Source organism: Neofelis nebulosa, chromosome 2, assembly GCF_028018385.1.
Source record: "Neofelis nebulosa isolate mNeoNeb1 chromosome 2, mNeoNeb1.pri, whole genome shotgun sequence".
Classification (NCBI taxonomy): domain Eukaryota; kingdom Metazoa; phylum Chordata; class Mammalia; order Carnivora; family Felidae; genus Neofelis; species Neofelis nebulosa.
The window spans coordinates 127369047-127382837 of NC_080783.1; positions in this window are offsets into that span (position 1 = coordinate 127369047).

Genomic DNA, 13791 nt, shown 5'->3' on the forward strand with positions numbered 1-13791 from the left:
GCAGCCAACAATTTTAAGAATCTACCCAAAAGATATGCCTCCGACAATATGAAAACATATGCAAAAGTTTATTAATTATAGCATTTTTAAATTGCAAAGTATAAGAAGCAATCCAAATGCCCATTCATAGGAGAGTGGTTGAAAAATATATGATACAAGCACACAGTGGAATACTAAGTAGCTGTAAGAAAAGAAGAACTGAACTGATACGGAGTGATTTCCAAGACATACTATAAAATGAAAAAAGCAAAGTTCAAAACAATATATATAGCCTGCTACCCCTCATATAAGAAAAAGAATGCAAGGAAATATATAGACATCCACTCATTTATACCAAAGAAATTAGGAAGGATAAACCAGAAACTATTAAGATTGAGTCTAAGGGAAAGAGAAGAAGACAATGGGAATGGGTTAGCAGGGATGAAGTACAATAACATTTCTCTGTATCTTTTGGTATAGCTCTGATTCTTGGAATCGTAATGTTTTGCATACCATTTACATGCCCCCAGAAAACGATTAAAACCAACCAGGAAATAGGGGATCCCCAAATGGAATGCAAATACTAACTAGTGAAAGCATATATTACAAAAGAATAACATGAGCACACTTAAAGGGACAGGAAAGAAAGCTAACCTAAGTGACTTAGAAAGCAGTATATTCACTAGACACTGAAAAGCCAAAGGTCTAAGTGTTGTAATCTACTTGGTAAAAATGTTTCCCATAAGGGCATGAGTTAGCATACATACCACTTTCATTTGTATACCAGAATTGAACGAAAAAGTACATATAGATAATGAGAGGTTTTTTATTGTTGGAGGAAGACCTAAGGAGGAAGGCTAAGATAAACCCTGTAGTATTAGATTAGAATAAGAGGCATTAGTTTAAACTCGGGTTTTTAAATATGCTTTCAGACAGATTAATATACATGTGTGTATATGTGTAGGTTATACATATATCTATACATTCACATATTTCCTAGCTTTCATTGAGAGGGCCTAGAAGCAGTGACACTCCAGGACAATGAGCACACCTAGCACCAAATCTTGGTTTCTAAACACCATTCTTCAACAAAAGGAATCAAGCTCCTTGGAGAAGTGGATTCCAGGACAGGCAAGAAAAATACAAGGTGATCCTAGAACATCTTGTGATGTCAGAATGTAAGGAAATATTGCCCCCAAGATGGAGGTCTATGAAAAACAGGAGCCAATCTGAAGGAGCTCTTAATGGCCAAAACTGGAATAATTTCAATAATGAAAAATTATGGCATTTGATTTTAAACCCTAGACAAAATATACCCAGGGAGTCTAGACTGTATGTATAAAAGGCAAATACATAAATGAGGGAAAAGGAACAGCTCTTCCTTATGGTTGAATTCCGATTACTAGTTGTAGACGGAAATACAGAATCATCATTGCAAATGCCCCAATTACTATTGCAAACAAGATTCACCAATGGATAAATAAAACGAATGGGCAGGGGCGCCTGGGTGGCGCAGTCGGTTAAGCGTCCGACTTCAGCCAGGTCACGATCTCGTGGTCCGTGAGTTTGAGCCCCGCGTCAGGCTCTGGGCTGATGGCTCGGAGCCTGGAGCCTGTTTCCGATTCTGTGTCTCCCTCTCTCTCTGCCCCTCCCCCGTTCATGCTCTGTCTCTCTCTGTCCCAAAAATAAATAAAAAACGTTGAAAAAAAAATTTTTAAAATAAAAATAAAAAAAAATAAAACGAATGGGCAAAAGTTTGAGAAGAAACAGGATTTGCAGTCTCAAAGTCTTCCCAAAGATATGAACTATAAATGTAGAGATAGTAACTTTTTAGTGGAAAACCTACCAGATCAAGGTAAATATCACCAGTAATAATACATACCAATAATCACAAATCCATTATATGATGCATAGTCTTTTGTGTGTGTGGTAGTCTCTCTAAAAATATAAAACCTTTTTGTTGGGGTGCCTGGGTGGCTCAGTTGGTTAAGGATCTGACTCTTGATTTCAGCTCAGGTCGTGATCTCATTGTTGTGAGATTGAGCTCTGCCTTGGGCTCTGCACTGGGTGTGGGGGTCTGCTTAACATTATCCCTCTCCCTATGCCCTCTCCCGCTTTCTCTCTCTCTTAAGAAGCAAAAACAAAAACAAAACAAAAACCTTTCTGTTAATGTATGTTTGTTTCTCCCCTAGCATTCATACATTGAAGCCCTAACCCCCAGTGTGCCTGTATTTGGAGAAGGGGGCTCTAAGGAGGTAATTAAGGTTAAATGAGAATAAGGATAGGGCCCAGATCCAATAGGATTACTGTCCTTATAAGATGAGACATCAGAGTGCACCCTGTCTCTCTCCACACCCCCACCCCAGCACAAATGCACTAAGCCAGCATGCTCAAATTGAGGAAAGGATATGTGAGGACATAGCAGAAATGCTGCCTGCCATGTGCAAGCAGGCAGGAAGAAGGCTCTCATGAGAAACTGAATTGGCTGGAAACTTGATCTTGGACTTTTAGCCTCCAAAACTGTGAGAAAAGAGATTTTTGTTGCTTAAGCCACCTAGGCTGTGGTGTTTTGTTATGGCAGCCTTAGCAGACTAATATACTTTCCAAGCATGAGAACATACCAGATAAAAGAAAAAAGAAAATATCAGGTAAACTCAATTTGTGGGGCATTCTATAAAATTACTGATTAGTATTCTTCAAAAGTGTCAAGATCAAAAGACAAAGAAAAGACTGACAAACCGTTGCAGACTGGAGAGACTAAGGAGGGGAAAAAAACCCAAACAACTGCATGAAATATAGGACCTAGGGACCTGGAATAGGATTCTGGAACAGAAAGATGACATAGGTGGAAAAATATATATATAAAATTTGAATAAGGCCCGTAGTTTAGCTAATAATATTGCACCAATGACAATTCCCTGTTCTTGTTATAAGGTGTTAAATTTAGAAGTGGGATAAATGACATAAAGGAATTTTTGTACTATTTTTGCATTTTTTCTATAAGTCTAAAATTAAATCAAAAATTTTGAAAACAAACAAAATAAAATCTTTTAAAAATGCAAATCAGGGTGCAACCAGGTGGCTCAATCGGTTGAGTGCCCAACTCTTGATTTCAGCTCGTCATGATCCCAGGGTCATGGGATCAAACCCCATGTCAGTCTTCATGCCCAGAATGGAGCCAGCTTAAGATTTTCTTTCTCTCTGTCTCTCTCTCCCTCTCTCTCTCTCTCTCTCTCTGCCCCTCTCCCTTGCTTGTGTGCACACTCTCCCTCTCTAAAATAAAAACTGAAAATAATAGTAATAATAATAAAAATGTAAATCAGAACATTTCCTCCCCTGTTCAAAATCCTCTGGTGGTGGGGTACCTGGATGGCTCACTCAGTTAAGCAATGGACTCTTGGTTTTGGCTCAGGTCATGATCTCATGGTTCATGAGATCAAGCCCCACGTTGAGCTGACAGCATAGATCCTGCTTGAGATTCTCTCTCCCCCCTCCCTTTCTCTCTGCCTCTTCTCCACACACATTCTCTCAAAATAAATAAACTTAAAAAAAAAAAACAAAAAAACCTCTAGTGGCTTTCTATCTTACTCAAAGTAGATGCCAGATTCTACACGATGGCCTAATAACCCTACATTGGTTGTCTCCCTGTTTTCTCTTTAACCTCATCTCCTGCTAGTGCCTCCACCCCCACTAGACTTTAGCCAAACCAGCCTCTTGCTGTTCCTTAAATATAGCAGGCACATTCCTGGGTCAAGCGCTTGCATGGGTTTTTCTTGACTACCATTAGTTGTTCCTCTTATAGCTAACTACATGGCCTGCTCACTCACATGTTTTGTCTTTACTCAAACGTCACCTCATCAATTAAGCATTCCCTACCACCCTGTTTAATTTTGCACCCACCAGCCTCCTGCAATTCCATATTCCAATATTATTTTTTCCCATAACCATCATCGTTATCAATATTCTGCATATTTTACTTATTTAATTGTATTATTATATGTTGGTATACAAAAGAGTTTATTATGCATCCAAGTTTAAGTTAGGGAAGAGGCTTTGGCTGTTTTGTTCACTAATGTATTACCAGTAAACATGAATGGAGAATGAATAGTTCTATGGAAGCTGCTTCATCTCCAATGAAGGAATGAATGAGAAATTCCAGTTTCAAGAGCAGGAAGAAAGAAGAAATAAAGAAGAGATGTATGAAGAAAACAAAACCTTCCTTCATGTGTTACTGGAGCACTGGCCAGATGGTTACATGGCCACCTCCAATTGCAATGAAACCTGGGAACATGACCGTTCAAACACAATTTACCTTCTGTTGGTAAAGGAGAGAGTGAATACTGGGTAGAATGCTGATAATGCCTGCCACCAGAACCATATCTACCACATTTTTACAAAAAGTTGAGGTTATACGGACAACAAATACTATAAAGTATTCAGACAAAAAAAATTATTGTTAACTAAAGTAGCCCAAACTTTCATAATTTCTACTTTTGTTTCAGAAATACTAAGAGAAAAAAACAACACAAAATTTACAGATTTCTGAGGATAAAAATCTAAATCAAGAACCTTCTATATGTATATTTTGAATGATACATGATACCAAGAAAAATATATTCTCAAATACTCTAGAGCCCAGAAAATATACTTTTCATCTCTTCCTCTTGAATAAAATTACTTAAACATGTACTGTTACAACTGCTCATTGTGTCTTCGTTAAGAAAAATATTCCTACTTTTGTTGACTTTGTACTATGTCAATTTGGCTAGGCTGGACTACGTTTCCCAGAATTCCCTTTGGTGTATATTTCCAGTTAGTCACAAAGAGATTCTTGTGGGAGAATTGGAGGGCAAAAGTGAAACAGTAGTCATCTTGTAGCTCCTACACATTCTCTCTGTTCCACTGGCTCATCTTGGCATGAGGAAACAGCCAGGTCCAAAACTACTTTATCTTCCCCTGGATTTTTCTTCAACTTCTCTTACTCCCCAGCCAGGTGAGTGTGTTTAGCTCTGTGAAAATGAGCCCTGGCTTCTGGAGGACATGGGTACCATCAAGATCAAAGACAACAAGGACTGACACAGATTTCAGTTTGTTCTGGTGGCCTTCAGCTTGTGCCTGTGTGTTCTAATTTGTTCTTGCTCCTTCACACTACATGCATCTTTCTTCCTGGCTTTCTTCACTGTGGCTTCAAGTTCCAGGATTAATGGGAAGACAATATCTCCTCACAAGGAGGCAAGAAGATCAGACTACTGGAACAAATATGTACACACACACACACACACACACACACACACACACACACACACACTACACATTCTAGTAGTTCTGAGATTTGACTGCACTCTGATACACTACTCTTGAATTTTTTTACACTACTTTCGAATTTATAAAGAAATTCTTGGGGTACCTGGTGGCTCAGTTGGTTAAGTATCTGACTTTGGCTGAGGTCATGATCTCATGGTTCGTGGGTTCAAGCCCTGTGTTGGTTCTCTGCTGATGGCTTAGAGCCTGGAGCCTGCTTCGGATTCTGTGCCTCCTTCTCTCTCTGCCCCTCCCCAACTCACGCTCTGTCTCTCTCGGTCTCTCAAAAATAAATTAAAATGTGTAAAAAATTTAAAAAAAAGAAATTCTCCAATAATTTCTTCTATGAGTTTTAGAATTTTGCTTTCAAAGATTGTTCTTTACCTCATATTGATTTTTGTGTATAGTGTGAATAAGAAGCTCAATTTCATTTTTTTCCATATGTTTAACCAATTGTACCCCACATTCTTAATTGGAAAGTCCATCTTTTTTTTGAATGGCATGGAATAATAGCTTTATCATATAACAAGTGTCCATATATATGGAGGCTTATTTTCCTTATCTTTCTCTTAGGCTCCATTGGTATATCCATGTATCAGTAAATGCTTGTGTTTTGATTATAGTAGCTTTAATGTAAATCTTAGAAAGTACTCTTACTCCTCTTTATCAAAAGTAGCTTTGAATTCTTGATCTTTTAAATTTTATATACATTTTAGAATTATCTTGTTGCATCCCATAATGCAATATTTTGGGCAGGTATTGGGATTCAATAGAAAAATTTGAAGATAATTGACATGTTGATAGAATCTCTAAGCACGGTACATTTCTCTGTTTATTTAGGTCTGTAATGCCTTTCAATTGAGTTTTAAAATATTTTCTAAAGAGGTGTTGCACAACTTCTTGAAGGTTTATTTCTAAATAGCTGATATCTTCGATAAATGGTAATTAACAATATCTCTTAGTATGAAATATAGCTCTCTAAAAGTGCTTAATGGAATCATACTGTATGTATTTATCAGTGTGCTGTTTTTTCACTCAATATTATGTTTTAAAGATTCATCCATTAGTTCATTCATTTCTAGGGCCATGTGGTATTTCATTGTATATATATATATATATTGTGTGTATGTATATATATATATATATATATATATATATATATATATATATATACCACAACTTATCCATTCTATTGTTGATAGATACAGGCCTTTTCCCAGTGTTTGACTGTTACAGACGATGCTTCTATAAAACAAATTTTGTATTTGTGCCCTTATGCATGTAAGTATGCATTTGGGGAGGGCTTATATAAGAGTGGAATTACATCAAGAAAAGTTCACGCTGTTGGTAAAAGGATTGTATTATATACTCAAAAGTGGTTTATAAGAGTTCCCAACATTCCACATTCTGTGTAACACAAGAACTAGTCAGTTCCTTGTTTGTTTATCCAAAGTGATATGTCTATAGTGGTATCTTATTTCCTTGATTCCTAATGAGTTTGAATAATTTATCGTATGTTTACTGTTCATTTGAGGTTTTTTTTTGTGAAGTGCTATGCCAAGTCTTTTGCCTATTTTCAATAGATATTTCTGTAAATTCTATATAAATTTCTATACATTGTGTATTTCTTATCTATTTATAGGATTTCTTTATATATTTTGAATACGAGATTTTTGTTCATTATGTGTGATGCAAATATTTTTTCTTCCTTTGTGGTTTGTGTATTTAGTATTTGGAGACATTTTTTTGATTGGTAGAATGTATTCAAATTAATCAGTCTTTTCCTTTTGTGCTTATTGAGTCAAATTTTTTTTTTAATTTTTTAACGTTTATTTATTTTTGAGACAGAGAGAGACAAAGCTTGAATGGGGGAGGGTCAGAGAGAGAGGGAGACATAGAATCTGAAACAGGCTCTGGGCTCCAAACTGTCAGCACAGAGCCCGACGCGGGGCTCGAACCCATGGACCGGGAGATCGTGACCTGAGCCGAAGTCGGACACTTAACCAACTGAGCCACCCAGGCGCCCCTTGAGTCACATTTTTGAAAAGTCCTATCTCCTCCAAGATCACGAAGAAAGTTTCCTACATTATCTTCTAAAAACTTTATAGTTTTTCTTTTCATAGTTAAGAATTTACTTTGCCTTATCATGAAGAGATCTTTGTGTGGGTATATTTACTTATTTTCATATTGATACTCAAATGTCATAGCACCATAGTAAGAAATCTACCCTTTCTCTAGTGTTCTCTAGTGCCACATCTGTTACATATCACATTTACGTACATGCATGAGTGTTTCTGTATTTCATCTTCTATTCCATTGGTCTATTTATCCCTAGGCCAGTATTGTGTTGCCTTCATTATCCTAACCTTATAATGTCTTTTTTAAAATTGTAGTATAATTGACACATAATGTTACAGGTGTTCAATATGGTGGTTGGAAAAGTCTCTATGCTATGCTCACCACAAATATAGTTACCATCTGTCATCATATGATGCTTTTACAATTCCATTGACTATATTCCTTATGCTGTACCTTGTATCCTCATGACTTATTTATTCCATAACTGGAAGCCTGTACCTCCCACTTCCCTTCATCTATCTTGGCCAACCCCGTCCTCCCAGCAACTACTAAGTTTTTTCTGTATTCATGTAACTGTTTCTGCTTTTTTGGTTTGTTTTGTTGTTTTTTAACATTACACATATAAGTGAAATCATATGGTATTTGTCTTTCTCTGACTTATTTCACTTAATGTAATACCCTCTAGGCCCACCCATGTTGTCACAAATGAGAAAATCTAATTCTTTTTTATGGCTGAGTAATATTTCATTATACACGTATGTGTGTGTATGCATATATTACAATTTCTTTGTTCAGTCATCTATTTTTGTATGTGTTATTTAGACTCCAGTTAGTTAACATAGTGCAATATTAGATTCAGATGTACAATATAGTGATTTAACACTTTCATACTATACCTGGTGCTCATCACAAGTGTACTCCTTGATCCCCATCACCTATTTACCCCATCCCCCCACTCACCACCATTCTGATAACCACCAGTTTGTTCTCTATAGTTAAGAGTCTGTTTCTTGATTTGCCTCTCTCTCTCCATTTTCTCCCCTTTGCTCATTTGTTTTGTTTCTTAAATTCCATATAGAAGTGAAATCATGAGGTAATTGTCCTTCTTTGACTTATTTTGTTTAACATAATACTCTCTAGCTCAATCCATGTCATTGCAAATGGCAAGACTTCATTCTTTTGTATGGCCGAGTAATATTCTATTGTGTATATACACCACATCTTCTTTATCCATTCATCTATTGATGGACACTTGAGTTGCTTCCATATCTTGGCTACTGTAAATAATGCTGTGATAAATATAGTGGTACATATATCTTTTCAAATTAGTGGTTTTGTTTTCTTTGTATAAATATCTAGGTAATAAAATTATTGGATCATATGGTACTTCTATTTTTAATTTTTTGAGGACCTCCATACTGTTTTCTACAGTGGTTGCACCAACTTACATTCCCACCAACAGTGCATGAGGGTTCCTTTTTCTCCACGTCCTTACCAACACTTGCTATTTCTTGTCTTTTTGATTCCAGCTATTCTGACAGGTATGAGGTGATCTCTCATTGTGGTTTTGATTTGTATTTCCCTGATGTTGAGTACGATGAGCATCTTTCTATTGGCCATCTGTGTGTCTTCTTTGGAAAAATGACAAAGTAAAATTTGTGTTGTTTTTTTCCCCTTAGTATTTCTGAAACAAAAGTAGAAATTATGAAAGTTTGGGCTACTTTGGGTAACAATATTTTTTTTTTGTCTGAATAGTTTATAGTATTTATTTATTGTTCTTATAACCTAAACTTTTTGTGAAAATGTGGTAGATATGGTTCTGGTGGCAGGCATTATCAGCCATCTACCCAGTATTCACTCTCCTTTACCAACAGAAGGTAAATTGTGTTTGAACAGTCATGTTCCCAGGCTTCACTGCAATTAGAGGTGGCCATGTAACAGTTTGGCCAGTGCACCAGTAACACAGGAAGAAAAGTTTTGTTTTCTTCGTATATCTCTTCTTTATTGCTTCTTTCTTCCTGCTCTTGAAACTGGAATTTCTCATTCATTCCTTCATTGGAGGTGAAGCAGCTTCCATAGAACTATTCATTCTCCATTCATGTTTACTGGTAATACATCAGTGAACAAAACAGCCAAAGCCTCTTCCCTAACCTAAACTTAGATGCATATTCTAGAGAAGAAGCCCTCTGTCAACAATAGACACATAACAAAAGCAAGAAGTAAATCTTCATTGTTTTCTTTTACTGCATCGTTACCTAGCTTATGCTGATAGATGATGCTCTTATTATCTGTTTAATGTCATTGTAGCATCTACAGTGATGTCCCCCTTTCAATTCCCTTTCTCCCTTCCGCCCTCCCTTCCACCTCCCAGTCTTACCACCAGAGATTTGTCAATGTTATTATTCTTTTGAAAGAACAAACTTGGGACTTTGCTTGTGTTTGTTTTCTATTTTTTTTAATGTTTATTCATTTTTGAGAGACAGAGTGTGTGTGAGGAAGAGGCAGAGAGAGAGGGAGACACAGAATCCAAAGCAGGCTCCAGGCTCTGAGCTGTCAGCATAGAGCTCAACATGGGGCTGGAACTCACCGACTGTGAGATCATGACCTGGCTGAAATCGGACCCTTAACCGACTGAGCCACCCAGGCACCCCTTGTTTCGTAAGTTCTAACTTCTGATTTTTCAATTTTTTCCCTTCTGCTTTAAAAAATGTTTAGGCTTTTAATTTGCTATTCTTTTCCTAACTTTTTGAGATGTCAGCTCATTAATTTTCATCCTTGCTTTTTTTTAATGTTTATTTGTTTATTTATTTGTTTTTATTTCATTCTCTCTCTCTCTCTCTCTCCTATTTTTTAATTTAAGTTCAAGTTAGTTAACATACAGTGTAGTCTTGTCTTCAGGAGTAAAACCCAGTGATTCATCTCTTGCTTATGACACCCACTATTCATCCCCAAAAGTTCCCTCTTAATGCCCATCACTCATTTAACCCATCCCCCCCCCCCCCTCCAGCAACCCTTAGTTTGTTCTCTATTTAAGAGTCTCTTATGGTTTGCCTCCCTGTCTGTGTCTTCTTTTTCCTTCCCTTCTACTACCTACTGCTACTACCTTTGTGGTAGTAGTTCATACCTTCTCAACATAGGTAACCTTGGTGCTCTAATATTCCATTCTGTTTGCCTATTACTGGCACCACAACTTCTATTGCTGTTCTTAAATTGTTTTGTTTTGTTTGTTTGTTTGTTTTGTTTTTTACTGAGGTTCACCATGCTGTGTCTAGATGTGATTTTTTTTCTTTCATGAAAGTAATTCATTTGGCTTTTTATTTGTGGATTGTACCTACCTTTCATCCATTCTGGAATGTTCTCAAGTATTATGACTTCAAGTATTGTGTCTACTATGCATTGTATCTCCTTTATCCGGAACTCCAGTTATACTTATGTTAGACTCTGTAACTCTGTCCTCATCATTTCTTAATCTCACTTTCATATTTTTCACACTTTCTATATGCTACTGTATTAATCTCCCAGAGATGCTGGAACAAATCACCACAATTTGGTGGTTTCAAACAAAATATAATTATTCCCTCAGAGTTTTGAAGGCTAGAAGTCCGAAATCAAAGTGTTTCTCTGTGTTGATTCCTTGTGGATGAAGAATTCTTCTTCTTTTTTTTTTTATTTAAAAAAAATGTTTAATGTTTATTCAGTTTTGAGAGAGAGACAGAGCAGAGACAGAGCATGAGCAGGGGAAGGGCAGAGAGAGAGAGACACACACAGAATGTGAAGCAGTCTCCAGGTTCCGAGCTGTCAGCACAGAGCTCAATGCAGGGCTTGAACTCAGGAACTAGGAGATCATGACCTGAGCCGAAGTCGGATTTTTAACTGACTGAACCACCCAGGCACCCCAAGAATTCTTGCTTCTGAGGAAGAATTTGTTCCATGTCACCCTCTTACCTTCTAGCAGTTGTTGGCAATCCTTGGTGTTCCCTGGCTTTAGATACATTGTTCTAAATTGTTCAGTCTCTGCTTCTGTCTTCACATGGCCTTGCCTGATGGGTCTTCATACATGAGTTTAAAATCTCCCTCCCCTTTCTCTTATAAGGACATGAGACATTGGGTTTAGGGTTCACCCTAAATATAGGAAGATCTCATCTCAAGATCATTGATTTAATCTCATATGCAAGGACCCTAGTTCTAAATAAGGCCATATTTATTGGTACTAGGCATTAGAATTTGGATATACTTTTTTGGGGGACAAAGTTCAACCCACTATAGTTACATTCTGGTTAATTTCCTCATATAAATCGTCCTGTTTATTAGTCTCACTTTAGTTGTATCAAATCTCCTTTTAAACATATTCATTTAAGGGATGCCTGTGTGGCTCAGTTGGTTAAGCATCTGACTTTGACTCAGGTCATGATATCACGGTTCGTGGGTTGGAGCCCCACATCGGGCTCTGTGCTGACAGCTCGGAGCCTGGAGCCTGCTTCGGATTCTGTGTCTCCCTCTCTCTCTGCCCCTCCCCTGCTCACGCTCTGTCTCTCTGTCTCTCTCTCAAAAGTAAATAAATATTAAAAAAAAATTTTTTAACATATTCATTTAAATGAAAAAAAATTCAACTATATATTTTCATCCTTCAAAATGCTTAGGGGCCCCTGGGTGGCTCAGTTGGTTAAGCATCTGACTCTTGATTTCCACTCAGGTCATGATCTCATGGTTCTGAGATCAAGTCCCATGTCAGGCTCCGTGCTAGCGTAGAGCCTGCTTAAGATTGTCTCTTTCTCCTTCTGTCCTCCCTCCCCGTCTCAAAAATAAAAATTAAAATGCTTTGTCTTTCTTTCTTCCTTATTTCTTTCTTTCTTTCTTTCTTTCTTTCTTTCTTTCTTTCGTTCTCTGCACACATCTTAAAGATGTTCTTTATTTTCTTAAATATAGAAAAACATGGCAATTTATATTTTGTTTCAATTAAATACAACATCTGAAGTTTTGTAGGTCCATTCCTATTGTTTGTTGATTCTCTAGGTTCACGGTGCCTTGTATTCTCATATTTTTTAGCGAATTTTATTTGTGAGTAGTTCAATTTCATAAAAAGTTTGCTTTTTGAGATTCATGGAGACCTTAATTGTTATTATTAATATTATTAATATTTATTAATATTAATATTATTGGTATTATTGTGAGCTCATTCAGAAAGTGTACGCATTTTGCTTCTGCCAGAGTTTGGGATAACTTCTTGTTTGGAACTATTTTAAACTAAAGTTTTAGTTTGAGAGTTTGCAGATGACTCAAACACTATAAATTTGCACTAAGCCAAATGGTCAGATTATGGATTCAACTTTTTAGGGATATTGCCTTCCTCTGCTAAATTGCAAAGTTGAGGACAAATTTTCACATAATCTTTGGTGAAAGTGAGTGGTATTTTTAGTTTACTCTTTTACTAAGGTGTATATAGCACTTAGGTGCCTCTGACTTATAAGAGGAAAGATCTCTGCTTAAACTCTCCGCCTTAGACAGACCCTAAAATTTGCCTCCTATACCCCGTGTGCATGAAAACCGAAATCCAAGTTCACCTAGTTTGGCAAATGTCCTCAAATTCCTCTTACTTCTCTGGTTCTCGTCATCACAACGTCTCTGGCTTGAGTATTCCTCACTTTCATTCCAGCTAAATAGTGCTCTTAACAAAATGTTTTAAAGCTTTTATCTAGCACTTTAGTTGTTTATAGTGGCAGTTTGGTATAGTAGTATTGTCTGCTATCTTATCAGAAACAGAAATCTCCTTTTGCTATTTGACTCAATTTAGATGGTTTCTATTATTTTAGACAAATGCATATAGCAACTACATTTTTTTTCCCACAAAATGATTGGCCTAGATTTTTTTTAATTGTATAGTTTCATGGGCTTTAAAATCTGAACTCTATTTGTGGTTATGGCACAATTTTTATTTATAGTTAATTTTTGCCTTTTCTCTTTCTTTTTCTAACTTGATTAGGCCAATAATTAATAGAGACAAATAAAGAGGAGTTAAAATAGAATGTAATAAGATCTGTGAAGTCTCTATGAGTGCATTATGGAGGTACTCACAAAAGACATTTTGTCAATATTTAAATGGGGAGATGTACATAAAGCTCTTAGCAAGCAGTCTCATACTTGCAAAGACCTCGATAGATATTAAACTTGGTCATACTAGGGAAACCTACCTTAGACAGAGGGTAGGAATTATCCAGACAAAAGGATCATTGGATGAATGGGAGAAATCAGTTTGTATAGATAGAGCCCAGAGCAACTAAGTAAACTTTAATAGAACTAAAGTGTGGAATAAAAGGTAAGTCTGGAGAGCCAAGAGTGGGACATATGTAGGGCCTAGTAGACATAATAAGGAACTTTATCCTAAGAGAAACATAGTATTGGAGGGTTTCGAGCAGGAAAGTATCTTGTTTCTAT